At 44.2% G+C, this 15628-nt stretch overlaps 1 long non-coding RNA gene across 1 annotated transcript; it reads right to left on the minus strand.

Annotated features, from left to right (window-relative positions):
- Nucleotides 1-3604: 3604 nt before the first annotated feature.
- On the minus strand, nt 3605-8016 carry LOC309365400. The gene is made up of 3 exons (XR_014166108.1): nt 7845-8016; nt 6567-6677; nt 3605-3875 (listed from the first exon to the last, which is right to left on the minus strand). It is a non-coding gene; the product is annotated as an uncharacterized lncRNA (long non-coding RNA).
- Between the last annotated feature and the right edge of the window lie 7612 nt (nt 8017-15628).

The following is a 15628-nucleotide window of genomic DNA, read 5'->3' on the forward strand; positions in this document are numbered from 1 at the left end:
TATGTCAGGAGTGCTCTGATGGTGTTTCCTGCTTGGCAGGGGGTTGGACTCCATGGCCCTTGTGGTCTCTTCCAACTCTATAATTCTATGATTCTAAGTGATGCCAAGGTGCCAGGAAGTGAGGGTGCAATTCTTCATCTCAAAGCAGCTTATTGCTGAGTGTGTGTTATAATGATCAGAAGGAGGATTACCAGGGAATATTCCCAAACTCACAAATCCTCCTCAATCCAGTGGAAGCTGAACACAGGAATTGTAGAACTGTAGAAGTGTAGAAGATTTGGAAAGGACCCAAGGGACATCTAGTCCAACCTCCTGCAATGCAGGAATCTCAGCTCAAGCATCCAGGACAGATGGCCGTCCAACCTCTGCTTAAAAACCTCCAAGGACCGGAGGGCAAATCTCTCTCTTATATTTCCTGGCATCGTTGAAGCACAGTCAACTCTAATCTACTCAGGATGCTTCCATCTGCAAGGAGCTGCATTCTGTGAGGCAGCCACTGTAAGGCTGCCATTTTTAAACATAGACGCATAGTGTGCAGTGTTAGCACATCTAAGGGAATGCCGTGTTGTCACTATCTGTGCTACTAGTCGGTGTATGTCCACACCTTAATCTTCATTGCCAGGGAATGCTCTCCATGCAGATTATTAATGTAGCCAATAAGGGAGCAGGCGGCACTGTGGTCCAAACCACTAAGCCTCTTGGGCCTGCCGATTGGAAGGTTGGCGGTTCGATTCCCTGCAATGGAGTGAGCTCCCATTGCTCTGTCCCAGTTTCTGCCCACCGGGCTGTTCAAAAGCATGCCAGTGCAAGTAGATAAATATGTACTGCTGCGACAGGAAGGTAAACAGTGTTTCCGTGCGCTCTGGTTTCCATCACAGTGTCCTGTTGCGCCACAAGTGGTTTAGTCCTGCTGGCCACATGACCTGGAAAGCTGTTTATGAACAACTTTATTTTCTCAAGTAAAAGTTTTATTCTGTTTATGAAGAAGACTCTGTGTTCATTAATTTACCGCTGCGCAACAGTTCATACTGATGGGCAGTGGGTCTCCTCTGCCATCATACACCACTATGGGCTTTAAGATATTGGGGAGGCTAGGGAAATATTAAAAGGTATGTGAGGGAGGCCCTGTTTGTTGTCCTGTCCATGGCTGTAGTACTTTATGTGACTGTGAACCTCTGCTGTAGAAGAATTCCCCCGCCCCTTATTGACACATCTTCATCACTACACAAAGAGATTTCTGGTCTGCCTTACAGAGAGGGGTGAAATGAGTTTTGTTCTATTTGTTCCCATGACTCTGTCAGCAGACCTGGACCTAAAGGTATACGTGGACCAGAGCTTAAGCCACTGCGAATCTTCCAGTTCACCTGTAGGGTCTGCCTCCTACACTGATTTCAAAGTAATAATTGAAGAGAACTGGGATTGTATCAGTAGGAAATATACCACACAGCCCCTGCTTTCCTGGGTGTTTCATTATTAGTAGAAGTTTATTTATCCCCAACAACCCCTCTAAGTCCAGGACTTTGTTTAATTAAAAAATACTCACACAATGAGTTTTTCCCCTTTTATTTTTTCACTCAGCCTGCTTCGTTCCGAGACTTAAATCAGCCCCCATGCACACTGTATGGAAGCACCCCAAAGGTGAGAGGCCAGCGAGCAGATATGGCCAGGGGCTGAGACTGACCAGAGACTGAAATCCATTTTTAAAACATCTACTGCACCTACATTAGCAGAACGCGTTTCAGTTTATGAAAGACATAGTCATCACAATCTCATAGGAAATGAAGACGTATTGTACATTCATGAATCTTGAGGAAGGGAAAAGATAAGGAACAGCATTCCTGAGGGGAAATTCCAGTCACAATGATTACACAGAAAAGAAAATGGAATATGGATTACAACTTAAATTTAACTCCATTAAAACAAAACACTGAAGCATTAGATAAAATAAGTCTTGAAAAGCTTTTACAGTGGTACCTCGCAAGACGAAATTAATTCATTCTGCGAGCTTTTTCGTCTTGCGAATTTTTTGTCTTGCAAAGCACAGATTGAAATCAAAAAACGAAAAACTCTTTGGTCTTGCGAGTTTTTCGTCTTACGAGGCATTCGTCTTGCGAGATACCACTGTATTGTCGCACTGCATGCAAATCTAGCAATTATGTTATCTATTATAGTGGTGCCTCGCAAGACGAAATTAATTCATTCCGCAAGTTTTTTCTTCTTGCAAATTTTTCGTCTTGCAAAGCACGGATTCCCATAGGAATGCACTGAAAATCAATCAATGCGTTCCTATGGAGACCGTCCGGGGACAGAGGGGAAGCGCCGCGGGCCTTCCCCTCTGTCCCCGGACCTGTTTAAAGCAAGGGGCAGTGGGGAGAAGGTTGCTTATCCCCATTGCCTGCCCCGCAATCTCCCTGGACCTGTTTTAAAGCAAGGGAAGTGGCAGCGGGGAGAATCGCTTCTCCCCGTTGCCGCCCCTTGGTTCAAAAGGAGTCCGGGGAGAAAGGGGAAGGAGCGCTGCGCTTCCCCGCTATCCCCGGAGCTTGCGGGGCAAGCTTCGTTTTGCGAAGCAAGCCCATAGGGAAATGCGTCTTGCGAAGTGGCTAAGAAAACGAAAAACTCATTGGACTAGCGAGTTTTTCATCTTCCGAGGCGTTCGTCTTGCGGGGTACCACAAGCCGCCTCCCACCAGTCCAAAATACAGTAGTTTAAACTTTGCTACATTACAGTTACATGGCAGTATTAAGAAAAGAGAAAAGAAAATATATTCCAGCTCTCTAACCAAACAGGGCGTCAGGGGGACAGGGTTCAGTGGACTCAGGGCAGATGAGAATTCAGAAACCAATGGACAAAACCCAGGAGAGTCTGGGTCCAGCCCCCTACCTGACCCCCTTGACTGCGAGTGTGGGATGGGAGGATCTAACAACGCAGTTCAGGACTGACCAATCATTAGAATGCTTCCAAGTTAGGGGAGATACCTGTTGTGCCCAATGTAAAAAATCACAGTCTATGGATGGGGCTAGTTACTTGTCTGTGTTTCTTTAGCGCTTGCTGTGTTTGTCATGCCAGCTCAGATCCCTGTACAGACATATTGTGGCCAGCGAAGGGTTTTGCTTTTGCTTTTCTGGGTGTTTAATACCATGGCTTGGCTGGAGTGAGAAATCTTTCTTTAAATTCTTGCATCGGCAAAAACCCCAGCCTAGCCACTCATCATCAAACTCAGTGGAATTCAGCACAGCTTATTCTTGGGCACACGGCATAGTTATATATTTAAATCAAATGGTTGAGAACGACTGAGGAATCTGTCTACAAAATCTTGCAACTGCAAAATCCTGAGCCTGTGTACTCAGAAATAAGCTTCGCTGAATTCAATGCAGCTTACTCCTGAAGAAGACAAATTGGCAAATAGCCTTAACATCAGAAGTGTCCAAAGGCTTTAGCGTTGTACTAGATAACAGTGGGGAAGGGAGAAGCTTAGAAACAATGACAGAAAGATAGCAAAATTAGGCGTCTTAGCTTGAGAACATAGATGGAAATTTTGACATGGATAATGGTTTAATAAAAATCAGGCTAATACATTCTGTATCCTTTTCTGTGGTTTGTCCAATTAAAACGGGGCTTCCTGGCTTCCATGATGGAGCAAGAGCATGAACTCTTTTAATACAATGTCTTTGTGAGATTTACACCTAACAGCATAACTGTTACAACCACAACCAATTTAAGAATACAATATTAAAATCACTCAATGCAAAAGTCAGTAAAACAGCAGTCTACTTTCTTTTTAGCGTGATTGTAGCGCGTCCAAACCTTTCCACAGTACTTTCTGAAGGATTCGGGGGGACAGGATTTGTGGACTACTTGTAATTCACCAGTTTTGACTGCAGAGAGAAAGGAAAGCATTTGCATTTGAATGAATGTGATTTTATTAGCCTAGTCCATAGACCATAACAAGAGAAAGGAGAACATACCAAAAAGCACAAAGGTTTACTACACATCCAAGTAAAATACCTCGAACAGAATTTTGATTTTTAATTTGCTTTAAAAAAAAGTAGGGGGGGAATCAACATTAAAATAAAATGAAGTTAAAGGATGGGAGAGATACACGCCAGAATAAATCTATAATCTTAAATCTCAGAATCTCCACCACAATGATCTAAAATGGATCCCAAATTCATTTTCCTAAGTCTGGAAGCCCTTACTGCAAAAGAGGTCCATGTTCAATTGACATATCCATTTGTTCCTTGGAATGAAAAGCTTCCTTTTCAATCCCTGTCTAACATGTCATCTCCTTAAGTAACTATTTTAAAATATCTGTCTGTCCACTAGCTGCTTTCAAGGCACAGAAGCAGGGCCTCCCGTGGACCCCTTATGGCCTCTTGCTACTGATCTCATTTCTTCCAAGAAGCACAGAATCTGGCACGGACCCCGTTATTTCCAAAGCTAGTGGAACCACGCAAGCATGGAGGCTCTGGTATCCCTGGGAAGCAGGGACTATGGTAGCCAGGGCAGTGCTCCTGATACTATGCTGCAGAATGGTGCACCTCAGCCTTATGAGGAACAGTTGAGCGAGTTGGGTATGTTTAGCCTGGAGGAGAGAAGACTGAGATGTGATGTGATAATCATCTTCAACTACAGTAGTGCCTCGCAAGACGAAATTAATCCGTTCCGTGAGGCTCTTCGTATAGCGGTTTTTCGTCTTGCAAAGCAAGCCCATTGACAGCTTAGCGGATTAGCGCTATTAGTGGCTTAGCGGCTTTTAGCGATCAGCTGTTAAGCGGCTTATCAGCGGATCAGCTGATAAGCGGCTTAGCGGCTTAGGAAAAGGAGGGAAAGTGGGGGGAACCGCAGGAACTCGCAAGACATTTTCGTCTTGCAAAGCAAGCCCATAAAAAAATTCGTTTTGCGATGCGCCTCCAAAACGGAAAACCCTTTCGTCTAGCGGGTTTTCCGTCTTGCGAGGCGTTCGTCTTGCGGGGCACCACTGTATCTGAAGGCCTGTCACATGGAAGATGCATCAAAGTGTTTTTTCCTGCTGCTCCAGATGGTAGACCTCATACCAGTGGGTTCAAATTATAAGAAAGGAGATTCAAACTAAGCAATAAAAAGAGCTTGAACTTGATTAAAAAAGGTAAAGGTAAAGGACCCCTGACAGTTAAGTCCAGTAGCAGATGACTCTGGGGTTGCAGCCCTCATCTTGCTTTACAGGCCAAGGGAGCCGGCATTTGTCCGCAGACAGTTTTTCCGGGTCATGTGGCCAGCATGACTAAGCTGTTTCTGGTGCAATGGAACACTGAAACCAGAGCAGCGTACGGGAACGCCGTTTACCTTCCCACCAGAGCGGTACCTATTTATCTACTTGCACTGGTGTGCTTTTGACCTGCTAGGTTGTCAGAAGCTGGGACCGAGCAAGGGAACTCACCCCATTGTGGGGAGTCAAACCACTGACCTTCTGATCAGCAAGCCCAAGCAGCACAGTGGTTTAGACCACAGCGCCACCCACTGCCCTATTGAACTAGATTAAGGTAAAGGTAAAGGTACCCCTGCCCGTACGGGCCAGTCGTGACCGACTCTAGGGTTGCGCACTCATCTCACTCTATAGGCCGTGAGCCGGCGCCGTCTTAAGACACTTCCGGGTCACGTGGCCAGCGTGACGAAGCTGATCTGGCGAGCCAGCACCAGCGCAGCACACGGAAACGCCGTTTACCTTCCCGCTATAAAGCGGCACCTATTTATCTACTTGCACTTAAGAGTGCTTTCGAACTGCTAGGTGGGCATTGAACTAGATTAAGGATGCCAAAAGTCCAGGTTTACCCAGACATATCTGGGAAATTGCATCGGGGGGGGGGGGATTTTCAGTAATTTCTAAAATGTCAGGGAAAATCCAGGCATATGGAAACTCTGATTTATTTTGGCAAATCTCTTTTAGAAAAACTCCAAAACTTACTTTGGTGTCCGGATTTTCACTTTTTAAAAAGTTGGAACTCCTAAACTAGATAACAATTGGGATCCCTTCTATTTCTAAAGTTCCATGATGTGTGATTCTTCTTCTTCTTCATTATTATTATAATGACAAAGTAATAATCATAAATAAATAAGAATTAAAAAGTGCACCCCACCACCAAGACCATTCAATTGCAACTATCAAACCTCCCAAAATTTCAACACCTCTTGCGATGGCTTGACCCCTTTCCATTTTAACAGTACGAATTCTACAAACACGCTCCATATCTTCTCGAAACCATTTTTCCTGCATATTCCCCGTCTTACCTTAAAGGCACATGTTAATTTATCATTAATAGCTATATCCCACACCTCTTTATACCATTCTTCCATTTTGTATTCTGCTTGCGCCTTCCACTTCCTAGCTATCATAATTTGTGCAGCTGCCAATAAATTTGTCAGCAAGTCCTTCATCGCTATGAAGGCTATGTGTGGTTCTGTTGACCACTTGGAAACAGAATGCTGAACTAGATGGATCTAGCAGGGCTCCTTATGACCACTGAGAAGACAGGTGCCCTGCGCCCCCCTAGTCACACAAACGAAAAATTTAAAGAGGAAAGTCTCCTTACCACTGTACACTTCCGTCAAGCTGCAGAATTCTCCTTCACATTCCTCAAAACCCTCACTGCATATTGGGCCTGGAGCAAATGAACTGCATTTTTTGCACTTTACAGCATCTACTGCAAGAGAGAGGAGGTTTTGATTTTATTGTTTGTTACTGAAAACGTTTACATTACAACTCACCAAATCAAGAGCAAACTAAGGCAAACTAAGGCCCAAACTAAGGCCCAGTAGGCTAGGCAAACTAAGGCCCATTCGCCTTCTAAATCCCGCCCGTGGACGGTCAGGAATCAGCTTGTTTTTACATGAGTAGAATGTGTGCTTTTATTTAAAATGCATCTCTGGGTTATTTGTGGGGCATAGGAGTTCGTTCATTATTATTTTTTTCAAAATATAGTCCGGCTCCCCACGAGGTCTGAGGGACAGTGGACCGGCCCCCTGCTGAAAAAGTTTGCTGACCCCCTGATTCTAGGTTAAACCCGGGGCTCCAAGCTCTCGGTGTTTTGCAGAGGTCCTGGGTCTCCTTTCACTTCCTGCCTTTTAAAAAATTTTCCTTCCTAATGGGCAGCTGTCTGTGCCGCAACACATAGTACCAGTGAGACCCCAGCAAAACCCGTCCTAATTTAAGTAGGGATGCATCAATATTTATTGTCTTAAGCTCCCCAAATCCTATTGGCACCGAAAGCTAACAGTAAGATTAAGGATTTTTTTCCCCTTTGAAAATTGGTCTAAACTTGTATGGATTTTGATATTGAAATTGTAGGCATATTTGTGGCTTGGTCCTGTGGAGGGTTGTGTTCCTCTCCTTGATGGTGGACAAGAGATTTAAAAAGAAAAAGAGGGCACACTGCTGTCCGCAGAACTGAGCTCTGACACAAACTCAACATTTACCCAAACATGCCGAGTACTGACACCAATGCTGCAAAGCCCATTTGGAGATTTCTCCATTTTAGGAAGTGAGGTGGAGGAATAACATGCAATAACTAGGGGACTGATTTTTGTTTTAACCATCCTGAGGTAGTAGAGGAAGAGTTTGGATTTGATATCCCACTTTATCACTACCCAAAGGAGTCTCAAACGGATAACATTCTCCTTTCCCTTCCTCCCCCACAACAAACACTCTGTGAGGTCAGTGAGGCTGAGAGACTTCAAAGAAGCGTGACTGGCCCAAGGTCACCCAGCAGCTGCATGTGGAGGAGCGGAGACGCGAACCCGGTTCACCAGATTACAAGTCTACCGCTCTTAACCACTACACCACACTGGCTCTCAGTAATGCAGAGACTTACCTCCAGACTTGAGGCAAAGTAAAACACAGAATGCAAGCAGCCAAGCCTGAGCCATTCGTGGGCCTCGGTTGTCAAGAAAGAAGCCTTGCCCCATTGGAAAGCTTTTTTTAAAATGAAGAGACTGCTTTTAAAGGCTGGCAACTGAGAAACTACAGAGCTGACCTCCAGCCAATGAGTCGTTAGTCAGCTACACATCAGTTGGTTTGAGGAAACAGGCTGAATATAGCTTTTATGGGGGAAAATAAGTGCCTTTTTATGAAAGGCAATACGCTCTGGTGGTTTTAAACAGCAGGGATGTGGTAGCAGTTCCCTCAAGCTGTTTGGGGCATGGTGTACTGATCATTGAGACAAATCCGAATAAGATATGGAGGGATCCGCAGATTGTCCCAGACCTCAGATACTATCTTATGTGAAGGGAATATTTATTCCTTTTAATGGGCTCCCTGTCCACCTCCATATTTCTTGGTTGGTTGAGTCACATAGAATCAAAGCTGGGGTTGATGCTTGCGACAGGGGAGAGTTAGAAGGCAGGTCGCTTGGTTTTCTGGTTAGTCAGTTGAGGGAGGCCATTTGATCTTGGATGCTGAGTACTAGGAGAACCATCTGAATATGCTAGTGCTGTGCTAAGGGGTATGAGTTCCTTAAAGGGTAAAGGGACCCCTGACTATTAGGTCCAGTAGTGGCCGACTCTGGGGTTGTGCCGCTCTTCTCACTTTACTGACCGAGGGAGCTGGCGTACAGCTTCCGGGTCATGTGGCCAGCATGACTAAGCCACTTCTGGTGAACCAGAGAAGCACACGGAAATGCCGTTTACCTTCCCGCCGGAGCGGTACCTATTTATCTACTTGCACTTTGACGTGTTTTCGAACTGCTAGGTTGGCAGGAGCAGGGACTGAGCAAACAGGAGCTCATCCCCATCACAGGGATTCAAACTGCCGACCTTCTGATCGGCAAGTCCTAGGCTCTGTGGTTTAACCCACTGCGCCACCCGCGTCCCTATGAGTTCCTTAAACAGCCCGTCTATTTTAAAGCATACTCAAGTACACAGGTCACTGTAATCATACCAGCTGCCATTTGTTTGCTTCTTATTGGAATTTTGTGACTCTACAGAGTGGATGCCAATCTACCAATGCCCAGGCTGCATCAATACCTGTGGTTAGGAAAGTGATGGGAAGATACAGGGGCAGAGGAAGGGGTGTGTGGTGGGGCTGCCCTGGGTGTCACCACTGAGGTGGTGACAAAATGCTGGGTGGCACTCGCCACAGGGCCTGCAGCGTGCCCGAGCCACACGTCTCTCCTGGGTCTGCCTACTGCCGCCCCCGCCCCCCCCCCAAAATTCAGGGCAGCTGAGTGGGAGGAGGCAAGCAGACTCCTTGGAGGCCCCACGGAGCGTCCTGCCCTGGCTCGCCCTGCCCCATGGGCAGCTGGCCCCGCTCCTGGGCACAGGGCACGTGCGCCACCCCAAGCGTCCAGTCAGCTTGCTCCGCCGCTGGGAAGATACTGGTCGTTGATTGCAGTATCATCAGCTTAATGAAGTATTTAAGTTGGATAAAAAGAACAGGGTTTTTTTTTAATAAAACGTCCCAGTTTTAAAAAGAGTTGCTAGAAAATAAAAATAAATTATTTCCCAAAATGTATAAACTATTATTGGAATGGCAAACAGAAGATGAGGAGGTAAATCAGTGATGATACACTGGGCAAGAGACTGGTTATAATATGGCTGCATGGCAGAGGTAATGGACTGTGGATTTAAAATGTACAGCATGCTATACTTTGGGGGGCGGGAACTGTACAAAAATGCTGTATCAATGACATTTAATTAACCCCTAGTAAATTAGCTAAAATGTATAAATCGAAATCAAACGTATACTGGAAACATAAGGATAAAGAGGGTGTCTTTTTTCATATGTGGTGGATGTGTAAAGTAGTAATGGGAAATGTTTTATAATGAGTTGAAAAAAACTGTTGAAGATTTTATTTTTTTTAAGGAAGCAGAAACTTTTCTTTTAGGAATAATTGGTGTGGAGAACCCGATGGATCAGAAAAAAAAATCTTTATGTGCGTGACCATTGCTGCCCAGATGGAAAGAAGATACAGTCCCGATCAAGGAAGAGTAGCAGATAAAATTAATTGACTATGCCAAAATGGCAAAGCTCACGGGAACAGTTAGAAACCAGGAAGAGGTAACCTTTAATAACGAATGGGTGAAGCATAGAGTTTATTTGAAAAATTATTGCAAACAATTAATTTCATGAGTAGGATTGATGTATTGATGAGCCAGTGTGGCGTAGTTGTTAAGAGCGGTAGTCTCGTAATCTGGTGAACCGGGTTCGCTTCCCCGCTCCTCCACATGCAGCTGCTGGGTGACCTTGAGCTAGTCACACTTCTCTGAAGTCTCTCAGCCCCACTCACCTCACAGAGTGTTTGTTGTGGGGGAGGAAGGGAAAGGAGAATGTTAGCCTCTTTGAGACTCCTTAAAAAGGGAGTGAAAGGCGGGATATCAAATCCAAACTACTACTACTATTCTTCTTCTTCTTCTTCTTCTTCTTCTTCTTCTTCTTCTTCGTAGAACTTGTAGCTAAAAGAATTGAAGTAAGGAATAATTAAAGATGTCCCTCTTCCCCTTCAGTAGCTCACTGATAAGAATTAGCGAGCCGTTGATAGTTTTATAGTCCTTTTGATTGCAGCACCATGTTGCCAACACAAGCAGGCAACCCTCAGCAATGAGAAGAGTTGCTTACTCTGAATCATCCTTGCGACTTCCGCAGCAAGGAGCACGAAGTTCTTCCCCATCTCTGCCTCCTTTGTTCTCTGATACGTTCAGACCGATGAGTCTGAGGGGCTTCCTTTACACTCTCGATTGACGTATCGCCCAACTGCCCCCTTCCTTCTGGTTCTCTCATCCTTATCTCAAAACTGGGCAGCTCCCCTCTTTGCTGTTCATCTGCTGTGTGCAAGTCTGACTCTCTCTCTCTACTTCTGAGAATGCTGGAGGCGAGGGGAGTCAGTGGATATTCCCCCTCCTTTTCTGAACTGGGCTGATCTGCCTGTGTCTGCGTTCCCCAACCTTCCTCTTCAGAGCATTCCCTGACAAAAGATTAGCAAAAATTGAAAGTATAAAGGAAATGCAACTAAATTACATTTTTTAGAAACTGTCAACTCACATCAAAATGTCATTTTCTCTGCTGCAACCTTTTATTAAGAAATAATAAATTAAATGTTGGATTTTCTGTGAAAGAATTCGATACAAGGTGAAGTGTGTGAGGAATTGAATGGGTGGTGGAAAGGCGGTGGGTCTGCGACTAGGCGGTGTAATCTGGACGGTTCTGCCAGGGGCGCAAGATCACCTAGCTACAGCTCTGCAGGAAACCACAGGTGGGGAGAGGGCTCTTGTTGTTGTTGTTGTTGTTGTTTATACCCCACCTATCTGACTGGGTTCCCCCAGCCACTCCGGGTGGCTTACAGAATATATAAAATATAATAAAGTATCAAACATTTAAAAATTTCTGATACAGGGCTTCAGATGTCTTCTGAAAGTTGTAAAGTTCTTTATATCCTTGACATCTGAAGGGTGTTTCATAGGGTCTTGCCTGAGGCTTTTCCACAGGCCATTTGAGTATAGCATGCTGAACTAGATGGGTGGTTGACCTAATCCAATTGTCTCATTTTATAATCTTATATTCTAAATTCAGTCCTCTACATTTCTGCAGGATTTTTCCAAAAAATCGGCACCAAAATCCTCCAGTATTCTAATGCAAACTGTTTTCTAATGCACACCATTTTATACAAAGCTTTGAGTAACATACACATATTTGCTGGCAATTTTCCCAAATATAATGCATTTTTGTTAGTGATTCTCAGCTATACGATGAGGATGATAATCTGGCCCTAACTGCCACTCTGGGCAGCTCCCAACATAATATTAAAAACATGATAAAACATCAAACATTAAAAACTTCCCTAAACAGGGCTGCCGTCAGATGTCTTCTAAAAGCCAGATAGTTGTTTATTTCCTTGACATCAGATGGGAGGACGTTCCACAGGGCAAGCGCCACTAACAAGAAGGCCCTCTGCCTGGTTCCCTGTAACCTCACTTGACGCAGTGAGGGAACCGCCAGAAAGCCCTCAGAGCTGGACCTCAGTGTCCAGGCTAAACGATGGAGAAGCTCCGTCAGGTATACTGGGCCGAGGCCATTTAGGGCTTTAAAGGTCAGCACCAACACTTTGAATTGTGCTCAGTCTCTGTGACCACTCCCAGTCACCAGTCTAGTTGCCGCATTCTGGATTAGTTGTAGTTTCTGGGTCACCTTCAAAGGTAGCCCCATGCAGAGCGCATTGCAGTTGTCCAAGTGGTTAGATAGCTAGAGCATGCACCACTCTGGCGAGACAGTCCGCGGGCAGGTAGGGTCTCAGCCTGCGTAACAGATGAAGCTGGTAGGCAGCTGCCCTGGACACAGAATTGACCTGCACCTCCGTGGACAGCTGAATTGGAGAACTGGAGAACTGCATTGAAAAATTCAGACAAGTGTGACTTTTGGAGGAAGGATGTGGTTCATTTGTCATATTTCTTTGAAAAGTGCAGATTTGTAAGGTTCAGTTTTAAATGTGATCTGAATCATATTTCTCCTCCCTCCCTAGCTCGGGTCAATGGGGAAGCTGTCGGCAACATTCAGATGAATACACAAGGGCTTCTCCTTTAATCTCTTTGCTCAGCATATGAGGTGCTGATGCTGTAGATGTGGTCTAAGGGCAGAGCGAGCATGAGTGGCTAGTGTCTGTAGTCTGGCTCCTTCTCCCTTCATGTTCTCTGAAAATACTTGGAGGTGAAAGTCTGAATGGGCCTTGTGATTCCACGTGTTCCATTTTCTCCTGTGACTGCATCACTGTTGGGATACTGCCAGTGAGACAAAGGCCATCACTGCCTTCCACGTCGTCTCCGGACGATCTGGTGATGTCCCGTAATCACGCAGTATCAGCAATTAGCGGCACCAAGCCTCAGAAACAGATTGCCACATTCCTGGGCTGATGCACACTCTATCAGCAGAATTCACACAGCAAAAGTTGCACTCAGGAGAGTATCATTTAGAATGTTTATTCAGCGTTGGTCAGAACAAAGAAAACATGACCGACTGCTATCGTGTTCTGGCGCAGAGAGAGAAAACGAAAGCAATAGCAAACATAAAACATCCTGAGAAACAGGAAACACGCAGACTCTGACTCACACAGCCTGCTCCCTTTTAAGGTGGAACGGAAATATCCTAACATCCACTTCTCCCTATTATGCCACTCTTTTAGAAATAATTTTATGGGAAGCTGAAGAAACCATGAAGAGAGTTATCAACATTATTTGCTGATGAATGTTTTTCATTAGATTTTAATATTGCTATACAGTGGTACCTTGGTTCTCAAATGCCTTGGTACTCAAACAACTTGGAACCCAAACACTGCAAACCCGGGAGTAAGTGTTCCAGTTTGCAAACTTCTTTCGGAAGCCGAACGTGCTCCGATTTGAGTGTCACACTTCTATTTTGCGTTTTATGCTACCAATTTGAGTGCCACACTTTTGTTTTGAGTGTTACGCTGAGGTCTGTCTGTTTTTGCTATTTTGTTTTTGTGTTTTTGTTTCTGCGGCTCTTTTTGTTTTGTTTTTGTGATTGTGCTACTGATTGATTGGTTGATTGTGTGATTTCAGTACATTGTTTATTGTTTCATTTTATGGATCAGTGGTCTCGTTAGATAGTAAAATTCATGTTAAATTGCTGTTTTAGGGGTTGTTTTTAAAAGTCTGGAAGAGATTAATACATTTTGCATTACTTTCTATGGGAAAGCGCACCCTGGTTTTGGAACGCTTTTGTTTTGGAATGGACTTCCAGAATGGATTAAGTTTGAGAACCAAGATACCACTGTAGTTTCATTATTAGTAGACATTTATATATCCCCTGCCCCTAAGGCTGGAATTTAGTTTGTTATTATTTTTTTTAATCCAAAATTGAGTTTTTCTCTTTTATTTTTCACTCAGCCTATTTCTCGCTAACACTCAAATCAGTACGCCCTATCACTTTCCCCCAGCAGGTGAGAGGGCAATGAGCAGATATAATGGACAAGTGAGTGAAATCAGTGTGAAATATTTATTGCAACTACATTAACAGAAGACCAGTGAATGCATTTCAGTTTATGACCGATGTAAGCGCATCACACATAAATGAGCCCTGAGGAAGGGAAAATACAAAGAACAATGTTTTCAAGAGGAAAAAATCAAGAAACAATAATTACATGGGCAACAAATATAGATTAAAACATAATTACAACTTTTAAACTTTACTCCAAATAAAACACTGAAGCATCCGATTAAAAGGTATGACATCTTCTTCAGCTAAGACTCTATAGAACAGGAACTCTATCAGTGTTGCCTCAAAATGTTGGGAGATGGTCTTGATGTAAGATTAGGGGAATGTAGCCAATGGGGATGATCCACATGTGCTTTACTAGAAATGAGAACCAAAGAAAGAGACCTGTTGTTTCCAGAAAAGCAGACTGCGCACAGCACTGCTTGGCAGGTGCCCATGACCTCATCAAGAAATACCACAGTCCACTCCAGTTCCGAAGGAAACTGTGCACTTTTGGGGGGGGTGTCATTTTTTAAACAATAAGACAATGAAAGGATGTCTAAATGAGTGAACACAAATGAGTGGACCTGCTCCCTAGAGCACAGAGGAGAAGCAAAGCTGTGAATGAGTACCGTATTGGCCCGAATATGCCGCACTTTCTTCCCAAATTCCGACTGAAAAGTTAAAGTGCAGCTTAAATTCACGGCCTTAGGCTTTTGCGATATCGCTGCTGAAACAGACATACGGTAAAACAGAACAGGTGTGAGTGCCTGCGGAATTTTAAGGGAGCCGCTTATATTCGGGTATTGTATTTTTTTATCCCCCACCCCTTGAATTTTAAAGGGGCGGCTTATATTCGGGTGCGGCTTATATCCAGGCCAATACAGTATTTGATTCACAGCTATGCATAGACAGTCATTCCGTTGCTGGGTACTCAGCACTGCGAAGTGGAAAAGCTTCTGTACTCATGAAGGTTTCTCATGCATTTAGGACTCTGGTGCGGGAACCTTCCATGAATACAGAAAGCTCCCTGTGTCACACTGATAGCCATCAGTTCAGAGATGGTGTTGAGGATGGAAAAGGGGAGGAGGCAGTCTTGCCTTTCCCCTGCAGCCTGCTTGTTCTGATGGCATCAGAACACCCACAAAAAGCTTTCATCTGTCATTTGAATTGCAGTGGGAAGACCTGGCTTTCACCACGCGAAAAGGACAAAGAAACTGATCCACACTCGAAAGGATAACACCACCACCACCACAGAATTTCTTACCCACCCTCTACCATGAGGTCCCTGGAGAGGATGAAATGATGGATTGTTAAATGTTTGCTTGATATAAGTTCTCTCTCCGATCTGACTTTTTGTGTCGAAATAAATTCACACCACGCACACACAAAAGAAGTTTTACAGTTTTACTTGCTGGAACTGGGTTTTAACTTGACAAAAACAACAATTGACACATTGTCTCAGTTATACATCTATATTATTACACTGATGCCAGCGTGAGGAACATATTTTTATGTATTTTATTACATTTATTTTCCACCCTTCATCCAAAAATCTCAAGGCAGTTCGCAAGATAAAAATACAGGATAAAAGCACAAAAGAAATTGTTAAAACAAAAACAGCCTTCTCTTTTAAATAGTTGCTTTTGGCTCACCGGTGATTTTAAATTTATTTTT

This window comes from Podarcis melisellensis, assembly GCF_964234715.1.
Source record: "Podarcis melisellensis genome assembly, chromosome: 2".
Taxonomy (NCBI): Eukaryota; Metazoa; Chordata; class Lepidosauria; order Squamata; family Lacertidae; genus Podarcis; species Podarcis melisellensis.